Source organism: Puma concolor, chromosome B3, assembly GCF_028749965.1.
Source record: "Puma concolor isolate L17-30 chromosome B3, mPumCon1.1.hap2, whole genome shotgun sequence".
In the NCBI taxonomy this organism is placed as follows: domain Eukaryota; kingdom Metazoa; phylum Chordata; class Mammalia; order Carnivora; family Felidae; genus Puma; species Puma concolor.
In genome coordinates, this window is record NC_141672.1 from 32,227,124 (window position 1) to 32,240,623 (window position 13,500).

A 13,500-nucleotide genomic window follows, 5' to 3' on the forward strand; every position below is an offset into this window, starting at 1 on the left:
GAGGCCTATTTAATTCCTGGAAGAATCTTTGCGAGAAGGTCTGCCGGCCCTTGGGACGCATGTCCTGGTGTGAGGTTCTTTACAAGGCCCCTTTCCCCTCACACCACGGTTGCTCAGGGACACAACAGGACATCCCAAGGGCATCTAGGTGTGGCTTGTTGTCAACACTCCTATTCCTCAGTCCCCACATTGGGCCCCCCTCCTCCCTCTGGCCCCCACAAGGAGGGAGACCCCTCCTGAGCATTGCTAACTCTTCAAGCTTGCTTTTAACAAAAGCACAGAACAGCGGGTTCTGAAAGGCTGGATGGCTGTGAATGGTTACACTTCAGGGAGCCTTGATCTTTTCTTCATGTGTTTAATTAAGCCTGTGCTTTTGACTCAGGTATGTGAGCCCCGCACCCCCCCCCCCACCCGCCTTCAAGCTGGTTGGAAACACTCCATTGCCTCTTGGAGGATTTGGGGGAAGAGGCAGGTGTTGCCCTTGCTGTAGTGCTGGGGCTTTCCTGAAAGCTCTGCTAGAGACTGGCCCTGGGTCAGGGGTGAGAGCAGCCCACACCACAGTGTGTTGTGATCATAAATGACCATGATTGGCAAGAACGGCAGGAACACGGTGACCTGAGCTGCCCACATGCTAGTGTGCGAAGTTGCAAGTGTCTCCTCCCCTCTGTGGACCTGTGAGCCCAACAACGAACTGAGGATGATGCTCTCTTCCCTACCTGAAGCACGAAGCCCTTTAACTTTAAAATGTATGGTCCTGGAACCCAGGGTCCAGCACTGATAAGCCTCACCTTGCTAGTTTATTTCCCTTTGTGGAGAAAAGTGTGGGGGTTGGGTGGGGTGGGGGGTGGTTGTAGGTCAAAACCAGCCGAATATTGGCAATTTCTTGTGGTTCAGCCTACTAGGCCACTTGCCTCTCTCCTTGGCTTCAGGCCTAAGGATGGCTTCTTGTCAAGCTACATTTAGTCCTAGGAACACATTCCTAAATGCTCTCTTCTTTCAGACAAATCATTGCTTTCTTAGATCAGGAATTCAAATTAGTAAAAATCCACATCAGAAAGGAGAACCCACTGCTGCTTCTGGGAGTTCTCGGTCCCTGGCACCTTCCGGGCCTTGCCACTGGACCCTTGGCATCTCAGGCACTGGTGTTTGAAGGCAGGAGGCAGAAACCGGAGTCCCGGCTAATTACGGCTAATTAATAGGATTTAGGTGCCTAACCAGCCTGACCCAGCTCTGGGCTTCTGGTTGGCTGTGCAGGTCAGGTGAACCTCTCATCATCTTCTCAGACTGCTGACGATTTCCCATTTGTTCTGATGAGATATTGACAGCCCTCCCGCTTTGTTCATTTCCGGGTCTCGGGCACTGGCAGCACCCTGGCCTCCCTAGACAGCTCAGGGAGCCCGGTCATTTGTTGTTCTGAAGGTCGGGCTCTTTCCTTAACCTGGAAGCCAGTAGGACTGGTCTTCCTGATTCTTACTGCCTGTGGTTCCCTGCATCCCCCGCCTGTAGCCTTGCTTTGGGTTGTTAGCTCACGACTGCAGCTAGAAATTGAGAAGAGCCATTGTGTTGAGCTACATGCCCTTGGTACCCAGCTGTAGCAAAGAAGGGAGATGATGAACTTGTCACCTTTCTCCTCTGATTTTCCTCACTATCCATCCTAAACACACACGCTCACACATTCACACATTCACACACTCACGTATTCACATGCTCACATACAGATTTAGACTATCTTCTAGAGGATTAAGGAAAGAAGTTGGAGATGGGTTTTACTTAGTTCGCAGAAAAGCTTTCTTTGGGATTTTCCTTCCTGTTAGAGCCTTTGAGTCTAGGTAAAGTGAAAGTTCACATATGTGTTCGTTTTGTTTCTCTGTAATTAGCTACCAGTTTTCATCCCTAGGCCTTCCCTGTTTCAGTGTCTTGTTCATATGTCCTAACCCTGTGTCCTTGAATTCCCATTTTGCTTTGGGATTTAAGTTATTGTAATTTGTCAACAATATTTAAAAATAGAAAAGTCCTGAAGGAAACTTACCAGGTTCTTTTCTTTGGCTTTTTTTTTTTTTCAAGGTACTGTAACTTGTTAACTAGGGATGCCAAGCAGGCTTGGTTCAATGGCTAAACCTCTTATCGTATTACAGTGTGATGCCGATTCGGCCTGGTCCCACCACCAGAGCACACACAGACTTGAATAAAACTGTTACAACAATGACTTCTGGTTTGCCGTGGTGCTTTGTAAGCTTATCCTTTCCCCACTTTTTAATTAAACAAGATATCCAAGTAACTGGCTCTTGTGGGGGGATTTCCATATGTAGGGAAAAATAAAAACCATGGCTGTGGCACAGGAAACAGGAAGTGGGGGGAAAGCCTCCCTGAAGCCCCTGGAGCTCCCAGCTGGACCACAGAGGCCCTTCTGGCACATGGTGCTGAGCCGCATCTGCTGAGATGATTCAGTCTCTTCTCACAACTGACTTCTGCACAGGCTATGGGTTTGGGCTTTCAGAGCCCCTGCAAGCGTGTGCTGTCTCCCACCCCTATCATCATCCACCCTGATGTTCCTGGTGAAGTTGTAAATGGGGCTAGGAGGACAAACAAGTGGAGTTGTACACGAGATTTTCTGCCTGTGAGGAAAATCTTGGATTCCTTGTCATCTTGATACTCTCAATGGCACTTGCCAGCTGTGTAACCTCGGGCAAGCCACTTAACCTCTCTGGGCCTCTTCTGGAGCAAGTTGATCACCAGGCAGCCTTTGTGCTTTCACTTTCCATGATTTGTATATTGGGTGGGATGAGGGTGAAAACAGACGGGAAGAACCGTGTTGGGGGCTATTCTCTGCTGCCTTTGTCCCCTATTTCTTCATTCAGCTGAATGCGGAAGACAGCTTCTGAAACTTCTGTGTTGACACCCTCATATTTTACTGGTGTGACCTTGTATTTCATGCCATGTAGCTTAGCCTCATCTTCTGCAACCCAGAAGGGGTGACTGAGATGGGGTTCCACGCTGGTGCTTAAACTGTGAGAAGAAAGATGACCCTTGGTTGAACTTCACGATGAGTTTGACCAGGACCCACGTGATCCTTGTAAGGCACATTGAGCAAAGAGAAAAAATGACCAAACTCCTTACTGGAGAAGATGCCATGGAAGGTGCCATATGCTATAGGTATGTGTGTGAATTGCTCATGTTTCTGGAAAGCAGTTTGGCCATGTGGCATGAATTCCATAACATGGGCCCAAAAGTTCTGTTTAGTAATAAACACTAGCTACAAGGTGCCAATCATTGTGTTAAGACTTGATCCACATTATCTCATTTACAACATCTCGACATCCTTGAGTAGACCCCATTTTATCTTATATGTGTGTGTGTGTGTGTGTGTGTGTGTGTGTGTGTTTAAGTAATCTCTACACCCAACATGGGGCTCAAACTTACAACCCTGAGATCAAGAGTCACACGCTCCACTCACTGAGCCAGCCAGGTGCCCTTATCTCCATTGTATATTGAGGCAAATGAGCGTCAGAATCAAGTAACATGCTCAAGGCCACACAGCTATCAAATAGTGGAGCTGGGATTTTTCCAATTCTGGCATCTGCACTTTATACCACAAGATGAGTCAGATGAAGACAAAGATTTATTTATAAGTCTCCCAACATCATTTACAGGAGGGTTCAAATGACAACAAGTGACCCAAACAAGGTTTTGAGAGAGGACTTCCACTACCTTCATTCTGATTTCAGTCTGTTCTAACTGATCACGTTCTTCATTCCAACTTATCTTTTAACTCAGGCAAAAGACCCCATGGGCAAAGCATCCCCTGAAGGGAACAGAAACTACCCCCTCAAACAATAAGGGCTGCCCTGAGCCGGCAAGACCCTGTGACTGACCCCAAGACAATAATCAACTTGACTTTCGCTGCGCAACGGCATGTACCCACCGTCCCACCGAGCTTTGTCCCACATTTCCCTTGCATAAACCTGGAAATATTTTCAGCACTTTGGAGACGGTCTTTGAGACGCTAGTCCTCTGTCTTCCCCATGTTGATCTCATTTCTTGTTTCCCACCACTCGTTTGTCTGCCTTTGGATATTGTCAGTGGCAAGTAGATGAACTTGGTCTGTTTGGGACCCCAGCAGCCAGGTGGTCTTGCACCCCTGTGCCCCGGATATAATTTTTTTGGTCTACCTCCACCCTCTTCCTCACTCAACATAGAATGTTGGAAGTGAAAACATGGGGAAGTGAGAAAGTGAAGGCTATCTCTACAAATTAGAAATAGTCTATATATCTGACAATGGGGGGATTGCTTAAACTTTGCTTCTTTAAAAGGCATTTATTATCTTCTATATGCCAGGTACCAGCTGGACACTGGAGCTTCATGGCTTGCTCAGGTAGAGTCCAGTTGATAAAGATCTTATGGTCTGGTGGGAAAGATTGAAATACGAAGACATCTGTTTAATATAATGGGATCGGTGCTATGATGGTCTTAGGGGAGCACAATGGATTGGTGTTAGCCTGAGCTCAGGCTGGGGCTGCACAGACTTCATGGAGAGGATGATGCTTGAGTTGAGTCCAAAGGTGGTGGAGGGGTGCAAAGGCACAAAGGCATGGCATGGCTCCCTCTCTTATTAAGCAGCACACTTCTGTCTCTTTCTTTTTTGAAACGGACCCCTTGTGATAACCTCACTCTAGGATCCTATCACTGGTTTTATGATACAACCATATGTGGTATTCTGCAGCCATTAAAATTAGATAGTTTAAGAATAAGGAAATAGGGAAATGTTCATAAATGAAAAGGCAGGATACAGAAGACTTTAAAACAATGATCCCAATTATATACAGAAAATATACTTCATTTTCATCCTTTAAAAAAACATGCACTGGATAGGCATAATATGAAAAAGATAGAAGATCAATAATCACCATTTTTTATGGATTGGTGTTACAGACGATCTAAAAGTGTTCCTTACTTTTGGAATTTTTAAGACTGTTTCTTACAGTGATTATATGCTACTTTTACAGTCAGCAAAAGAATGGTGGCTATAGTAGTTTGGGGTACTTTCCCATAATACCAGCTTCTCCTGCAGATGTTCCAGAAGCCCAGGCCCCTTGCTTCAAGGCTGCCCCCTGCCCTGACCAATACAGCAAGGTGACTCCAGGCCGGAAACAGGACAGGGACGAGCTTCCCGGTCCTAATGCAATCCTTTCTCATTTCTTCCTCCCAACTGAGAGATGGTGCTGAAACGGTGAGTCATCTGCAATATGCAAGCGGAACATAGTGAGGACACACAGGGAAAGTTCTGGAAGGAAGTACCATGGAGGTCTCCTAGAGGGCATAGCTGGTTAGGAATGTCAGGTCCTGGGCAGGCACACAGCATGCCCTTACATTTGGAACACACATGCACACGGCCCTCCGGCCAGGAGCTGGGCTGGGGTTGGGTACAACCACACCCTGCTTACTTGACTGTGGAATGTGCTTCATTCAAGGCTGGGACTGATGTGCTAATCCTCTGATCCCTCCAGTCCCCACCCAATCTAGTCCAACCAGCTTAAGTCGGAGAACGTGTTTTGGCCTTGGTGGTGGGGGGAGGGAGAGTTGTCTGCTGCTCAGCCCTGCTCCTCCTCTCAGACACCGGTCGCACTGCATCCACCCAATCAGGAGGGCCTCTTGCACAGTTTCAACGGCAGGCACTGGGCGCTTCTTTGTGATCGAGGGAAAAGGGGAGGGTTGGGGGAGAAGATCAGCCCTAGGAAACATGCTCATGGAACACAGGTCTGGTCATGTTACACCCCAGTGTCGGTAGGAAGAGATCCACATTCTTTAGCATGGCCTTGAGGGCCCTTCCTGACCTCTTCCCAGCCTACCTTCGCAAACTCCTACCACAATTTCCCTGCCCCCGGCTCTTCCCCACCCTAAGACTACCCTCCCCTATTTCTGGTAAGATTTCATCTTCCAGGAACTGAGGCCACCTGCCTGAGAGAGCATTATCTTCTTTATGACCAGACTCTCCACTACCTACTCAGGTGTCTAAGCTGACTGCAACGTAATCAAGTGCTTGAATCTGGGGTGGGAGGAGGCAAGGGAGAATTAGGCAAGAGAAGGAAGGAAGGAAGGAGAAGAAAGGAAGAGAGACTGGACCCTGCCTTCTAGAAGGACATAGACTCTCTGGTGAGATGGAAGATGTGGGGGTGCCCTGAAGCAGGTTACCAAGCACAATGGGACTCCTGTGACATAAGGTAGTCCTGGGGGCCATGGTTCGTGAACAGTAGCCAATTAAAAAGACGCTGGCTCCCAACCTGAAAAGAGAAGAATCCTTCTAATAAGTACTGATTGAGGGCCTACTCTGGGCTGCGATTCAGTGTGACCAGCAAATTCCAATTCTGTTGGGACACAGGCAATGAGGGATGCATTCTTTTTTTTTTTTTTTTTAATTTTTTTTTTCAACGTTTTTTATTTATTTTTGGGACAGAGAGAGACAGAGCATGAACGGGGGAGGGGCAGAGAGAGAGGGAGACACAGAATCGGAAACAGGCTCCAGGCTCCGAGCCATCAGCCCAGAGCCTGACGCGGGGCTTGAACTCCCGGACCGCGAGATCGTGACCTGGCTGAAGTCGGACGCTTAACCGACTGCGCCACCCAGGCGCCCGAGGGATGCATTCTTAAGACAGTAGGATGCGGAATGGGCGGTGGTGAATGGAGAGGCCTGCACCATCTGAAGACATCCACTTAAAAAAAGAATGCATATGGGGGCACCTGGGTGACTCCCTCGGTCAAGTGTCTGACTCTTGATTTCAGTTCAGGTCATGATCTCACGATACGTGAGATCGAGCCCCGAGCCAAGCTCTGCGCTGACAGGGTGGAAACTGCTTGGGATTCTCTCTCTCCCACTCCACCTCTCTGCGCCTCTCTCTCTCTCTTAAAATAAATAAACATTAAAAAGGAAAAAAAAAGGAGTGCATAAACACATCCCCTCTGTGTTTTAAACTTCCTGAGAGTGAACAAGACAAAAAAGCCTTTTAGGAATTTACCGTGTAGTGGGGAAAATCCGGTAAGGCCACAAGGAAGGCACTGGAACATGGGGGGCGGGGAAGAGGTGGAAGGCGATATGTAAGTTGAGGCCTGAAAGATGAGTAAGACTGAAGTAGTCTCTGGGTGACCGATGGTAAGGGGGATTCCAAGGATTGTTTGAGCCACCCTTAGGGCTTTTTAATCCTCCTGCCAGATTGCTTATCTTATCCACACCTCACAGGGCACTTCATTCCTGTAGCCTTTTCTTTATGTAAGTGTTAGGCTTAGGTGATAACTGGGCGAGAAAAAGAAAAGATAAATTTTAGCACAGGTGGGAGGAGGTGTGGGTACTTCCAGCTGGGTTCCCCCTGCGCTATTTAGTCTGCCCTGGAGTGAGGGGGAGAGTCTCTAAAGAGTCTCTAAGGAGGGGTGCCTGGGTGGCGCAGTCGGTTAAGCGTCCGACTTCAGCCAGGTCACGATCTCGCGGTCCGTGAGTTCGAGCCCCGCATCAGGCTCTGGCTGATGGCTCAGAGCCTGGAGCCTGTTTCCGATTCTGTGTCTCCCTCTCTCTCTGCCCCTCCCCCGTTCATGCTCTGTCTCTCTCTGTCCCAAAAAAATAAATAAACGTCGAAAAAAAAAAAAGTCTCTAAGGAGACTTGCTCCAGAGAATCAAAAAAGGGGCAGGCAACGGAAAATAACATATGGAGTGAAGGGTGTGGGGCACAGGGCATCTTTGTCTTGACCCCCTCTCTCAGCAAATGATATTGATGACAGACTATAACAGCCTCGGGCAGCCCATGTTGGGAGGTAGAGGAAAGACCTTCAAAGTCTGTTCCATAGACCCCTGGAGGTCGTCAAGGTCAACGCTATTTTCCCAATGATATTAAACTATTGTTTACCTTTCCACTGTGTTCGTATCTGCACCAGGGGCGCAAAAGAGTGGTGCGGCAAACTCGGGGCACTTTGGCACACGTCGTGGCAGCGACACCAAACTGGACAGCGTTTGCACCCTTCACCGCCATGCACTCACGGTAACGGAAATGCCAGTCTCGCTGAAGAATGTCCTTGACAAAACAGGTAGCGTTCTTAATGTAATTGCATCTTGGTTTTGTGAGTACACCTTTTTAACGTTCCATGCGCTGCAAGGCAAAGTTCACACAAAGCCCTCCTGCGGCAAATGCAAATCCAAGAGCTGTCTGGAGGGAAAGCACGCGTGTGACTGAGTCGCCAGCTGCACGAGCTGCTGTTTCTTCACCCAACACTGTTGTTACTCGAAAGAATGATTGTCAGGCAGACTGTGGTTATTCGGGCTTGACGACTTGGCAGATATTTTCCCAAAAATGAATGAAGTGAGACTGTTACTTCAGACAGCTGACACTATTTGTTCCCAATGACAAAATTCAAGCTTTCAAGTGAAAATTAGGATTTTGGAAAAATTCGAGTCTGTCATGAGCTTGACGGCTTCCTGACACTTAACGCCTTTTCTGATGAGATTGGCAGCAATGTTTACGACTGTGATTTTTTTCAATGTCATATCATGAAATGTGCCAACATTTAGAAGTTCTCCATAACTCATAAACTAACATTTTTCATATGACAATGAATGAAGTTACAAAATCATGCATCAGAACTCTATTCAAAGTCCAGGATAGACCAATGGATATGAATACAGCACAGTACACAAAGTCCATGGATATTATTTCAGATTCCACATTCCAACTAAGCTTTAAAAAGCCATAACTTGTTGAGATTTGGTATAGTGTCAAAAAAGAATGCCCATAATTATCTGAAAAAGTTATCAACCCACTTCTTTTTCCAACTACATGTCTATCTGAGGCCAGATTTTCTTTACATGTTTCAGCGAAAACAAGATATTACAACAGGTTGAATGCAGAAGCAGATATAGAATTTGGCCGTCTTTTATTAAGCCAGACATTAAGGAGCGGTGCAAAAAATGTGAAATATTGACATTCTGTTCATAAAATTTTTGCATTTTGGAAAATATGGTTATTTTTTCATTAAAACGTTATTTATGTGAAACATTTAATAAGATTATTATTTTTATTTTAAGTTTATTTATTTTTGAGAGTGAGAGAGCGAGTGGGAGAGGGGCAGGGAGAGAGGGAGAAAGAATCCCAAGCAGGCTCAGCACTGCCAGCCCAGAGCCTCATGCAGGGCTTGAACTCACTCCCGAGAACGAGATCATGACCTGAGCCAAAATTAAGAGTCAGACGCTTAACTGAGCTACCCAGGCGTCCCTGATTATTTTCCTTTTAAAATGAATCAAGAAATTAAAACTTTTTTCTTGGTTTTTATTTTCAAATAAGATAGATAAATATAGTAGAGATAACGCGTATATATACACATACACTCTTTGGGGTCTAAAAGTACTAGAAGATGTGAATCACCACCAGATGGTGCTAATGAGAATAGAGAAGATTTGAGGGAGAGTGAGGAAGGGCGGTGGGTGGGGAGGGAGGGAGAGAATAAAAGCAAGATTTGCAGCAGCGAGTTTCATAGTATGAGATTTCCTAATAGCAATGATGTTTGTAGACTCCATAGGAAAAAAAGTGAAAGGCCCAGGACTTAATCAGTGGGTTTTCAAAATTTAAATTAGATAGGTAGATTTATGCCAAATAATATGTTGGACTTTTTTTTTTTTTTTTTTTTTTTTTTTTTAAAAAACGTCCTGTAACAAAAGCCAAGCCACATTCCTTGGAGCAGCTCCCTGCAGCCCTGGGAAACTAAGCAGATTAAACTGAAAGAGCTCAGTCTTTTCCATTTTGTGTTGCTAATAAGATAACATTAATCTCTGGGGTTTAAGAGTGAAATTTAGGCAGATTCATTCCAGCAAGGAGTGCATTCTGGAAACCTCACAGCCTGCAGCTCCTTCCCATTGGCCCTTGGAAGCCCTGAGGGGGTAGTTGGGGGGCTGGGGGCGGGGTGGAGAAAAGGTCACCTCTGAGAGACTTAGCTGGCCTTTGGTGACCAAATAGTATAAATGTCTGGGCTTTGTGTGAGGAACTATAAATGGGCGTTGGGGAAACTTGAAGCCAAATTTATTTTCCCTCCAAGGGCAGTGTGAAACAGCCGACAGAGGGTAGAGTTCTCATCCAGAGGTGACGTTTTTCATGGCAATGCTCTTTTAAGGGTCACCAGCAAAAGGAGCTAGAGCCTAAATTGGGGGCTGGCTCTCTGACTGGGTTCATCAGCTGCTAGAGAAGTGGGTGAAACGGGGTATCAGCTCTCCTTCGCCTCTACGCTGGCGATTTACATGTGTCCTCTGTTGGCCGTTCATTCGTTCATTCATTGACTCACGTATGCATTGTTTAATCTGCTCTCTGGGTCCTAAGCAGTATGCAAGGAGCTGGGTCTACAATAAAGACTGAATTAGACACAGTTCCTACCCTCAGGTGGACTTGTTGGGAAAAAAAAAAAGTCAATATCGAAGGAATCTTGACAGCTTGGTGCCACCATCGGCCACAGACGTTTTAGAACGTTTCAAAGTCCACTCGGCTTATTCTCTAGTAACACTATCAGTGCAGGCAGCCAAGCTGAACGGCAGGTTTTCTACATAAAGATGGAGGTGGGCATTATACTTCTCAGAAAAATAAAGAGTTATATTTAACCTTGATTGCCCATTCCCCTTCCCATCTTCCTTTCCTTCCTGCCCTTCATGCCACAAGTATTTATTGAGCACCTACTATATGGTGGGCACCGAGGCAACCAAGCTAAACAAGACATACTTGATCTCCAGCCTGCTGGAGCACACAAGTGTGTAAACAACAAGAACCCACTGACAGGTTGTTGTTAGTGATGTGAAAGGCAAGGGGAATGGGAGCCATTTTATTTATTTTTTAATGTATTTATTTATTTGAAAGAGAGAGAGAAAGCATGAGCAGGAGGGGGGCAGAGAGAGAGGGGCCAGAGGATCCGAAGCAGGGTCTGTGCCTTCGTACAGAGCCCAATGTGGGCCTCGAACCCCTGAGCCGTGAGATCATGACCTGAATAGAAGTCACATGCTTCACCAACTGAGCCACCCAGGAGCTCCGGGAACCACTTTAGATACAGGTAGTCATGGAAGGTCTCTCTGCAGAAGGAAATTTGAGCCAAGATTTCTCACCCTCGGCACCACTGACGTTTTGGGCCAGACAGTTCCTTGTGATAACTACCCTGTGTGCTGCAGAATGTTTAGTAGCGCGCCTGGCTCTGCCTCCTGGATGCTAGCGGCACCCTCCATCCCATTTGTGGCAACCAAAAATGTCTCTAGATACTGTCAAAAGTCCCTCGGGGGCCAAAATTGCTCCTTGTTGAGAACCATTGATTTAAGCTGAGACCCAAAAGATGCGGAGCCTGTCGAGAGAGGACTGCACTGGAGGACTTTCAGACCATAGTGAAGAGTTTGGATTTTATTCTAAGTTGAAAGAAGTCAACGTTTTCAATCATGGGTGACATAATCTACTTTGAGCTTTGAAAAGATCGTTCGGGCTGCGGAGTGGAGAATGGATTGACAGGAGGAATGAAAAGGTCACAACTGTCAAAGGAAGCTGGAGCACTTGTCCGCCTGACGCCCAGGAAGTGATAGTAGCCTGGACAGGGGTGGTGACACTTGGAAGTGGAGAAAGGGAGACAAATATTCACCATCTTTAAAGTAGAACCCCCAGGGCTTGCTGATGTGGTAGCATTTGCGGGGGGGGGGCGGGGGGGACGCGGGGGGGGCAGGAGGGGAGGGAGGAACATTCAAGCCAGACCACACAGCTGCTCACATCTCTCATAAGAGTGTGTAGTTGGGGTAACGTTTGGTTGAGATGATGTATAAAAGTGAACACATTGGGTTCAGGGTTCCCTGTCCCCTGTGATTCTGGCTGGTCGTGTCTCTTAGGCACCGAGTTTTGCTCAGAAACCCGGAAAGGCAGAAAAAGCAGAGCTGATTCATAAATGAAAAGGAATCGAGGCTGGAATCTGAAATCTCACTCTCGAAGCCAATGATGGTGCAAAATCCACTCAGCGTCCCCACTCAGTCCAGGAATCTTGTGTTTCTCAGTTGGGAAAAAATGGAAGCACAGTGACCTGGAAGGTCAGATTGGGAGTGAGCAAAACTGTTGATGTGAGTGGCACCCAACAGTGGGCCTCTTGGCTGACATTGGAGAGTCATGGACAGGCACTGGGAACAGGGGACTGTAAGTGAGGAACATTAGTATTACCAGGGAAGGGGGGAGAAAGGCAGGGACAAATTCTAACAAAATATTAGGGACCTGTTTTGTTCGTTTGTAATTGCATAGAACGTGGTTGCCCGGATTGTAAATTGCAGTGCCCTAGGCGTGTAATTAAGTGAGAGGGTTTAGCTGGCACCAACTGGGGGGCCAAGTTGTTGATGCAGCTTCTGAGAGCGATCTCGTGATACTAAAATTCAGGGGCTGTGTATGTGTGTGTCCTTAGCTCTATTTGCATGTTTTTCCTTGGGGCCTCCAAGCTCCAAGCAAAAAGGACGAGCCCCTTTAATGTTTTTGTTTTTTGGTTTTGGTTTTGCTCGCCCTAAGAACATTCCCATCAGCCCCTTTAATGTTTTTGTTTTTTGGTTTTGGTTTTGCTCGCCCTAAGAACATTCCCATCGAGGGCTCAGTCTGGCCTGTGGCAATGACGTTCAGCTGGAGGGGTTTCTGGATCTGAAACAGGTGGATCATCTCAGTGCGATCATGAGCCATCCCACTCGTTACAAGTGCTCCCGTGCAATCTCTTCTTCAGCTTAAAATCACAGAATTTTAGAGCCCAACGTGAACTTAGCCCTTATCTTCTCGTTTTACGTATGAGAAATCTGAGGGCCAGAGTGGTGAGCTGATTTGCTCAAGGTTGCTCAGCTGGTGGGTGCTATCAGAGAATGACCAGGATGGGAACCAGCACAGGATCCTCTCCGGAGGTAGCCCTATGGCCTCCTCCCGTAACCATAGAGCAATCTTGTCTCCTGCCACGTGAATTCCCACCCTCTCCGACATACTTCTGTTTTCTCAGTCTGCGCGGAGGTGTGGTGACTGCTTCAGAGGTCTGACGGAGAAAGAAGAGGAATATACCAGTCAGATAACTGAAACGCTCTGTGAGTAGAAGATGGTTCACTCTTCCAGTCACGGGGAACCATCTCCCCTTGACCAAGGCAACCTACCCAGCGGACCGTGATGGCCCAGAAGAGTTCCTGCCCCTCCCCAAGGTGAGCAATTTCCTCTATCCAGCTCTGCCAGCACAGGCCCATGGCAAAGTAAAGACACAGTATGCTTACCTGGCAATTACTCAGAATGGGAGCCAGCCCTTTCAAGAGGTTCTCTTTGATCTTTCTTAGCAATTCCCTGGGGGCGGGGGAGGGGTGTGGGTGGAGGTCCTCTTCCTATGGAAGGATGAGGAAGGTACTCCTGGGAGTGCCTGGAAGTCAGGACCCGGTCTCCAGCCCTCCCCACTGCCCTCCTGCATTCTGTCTGTCCATTTGGACCTTGCTGCTGCTATAGCACATGGAGGCATTTA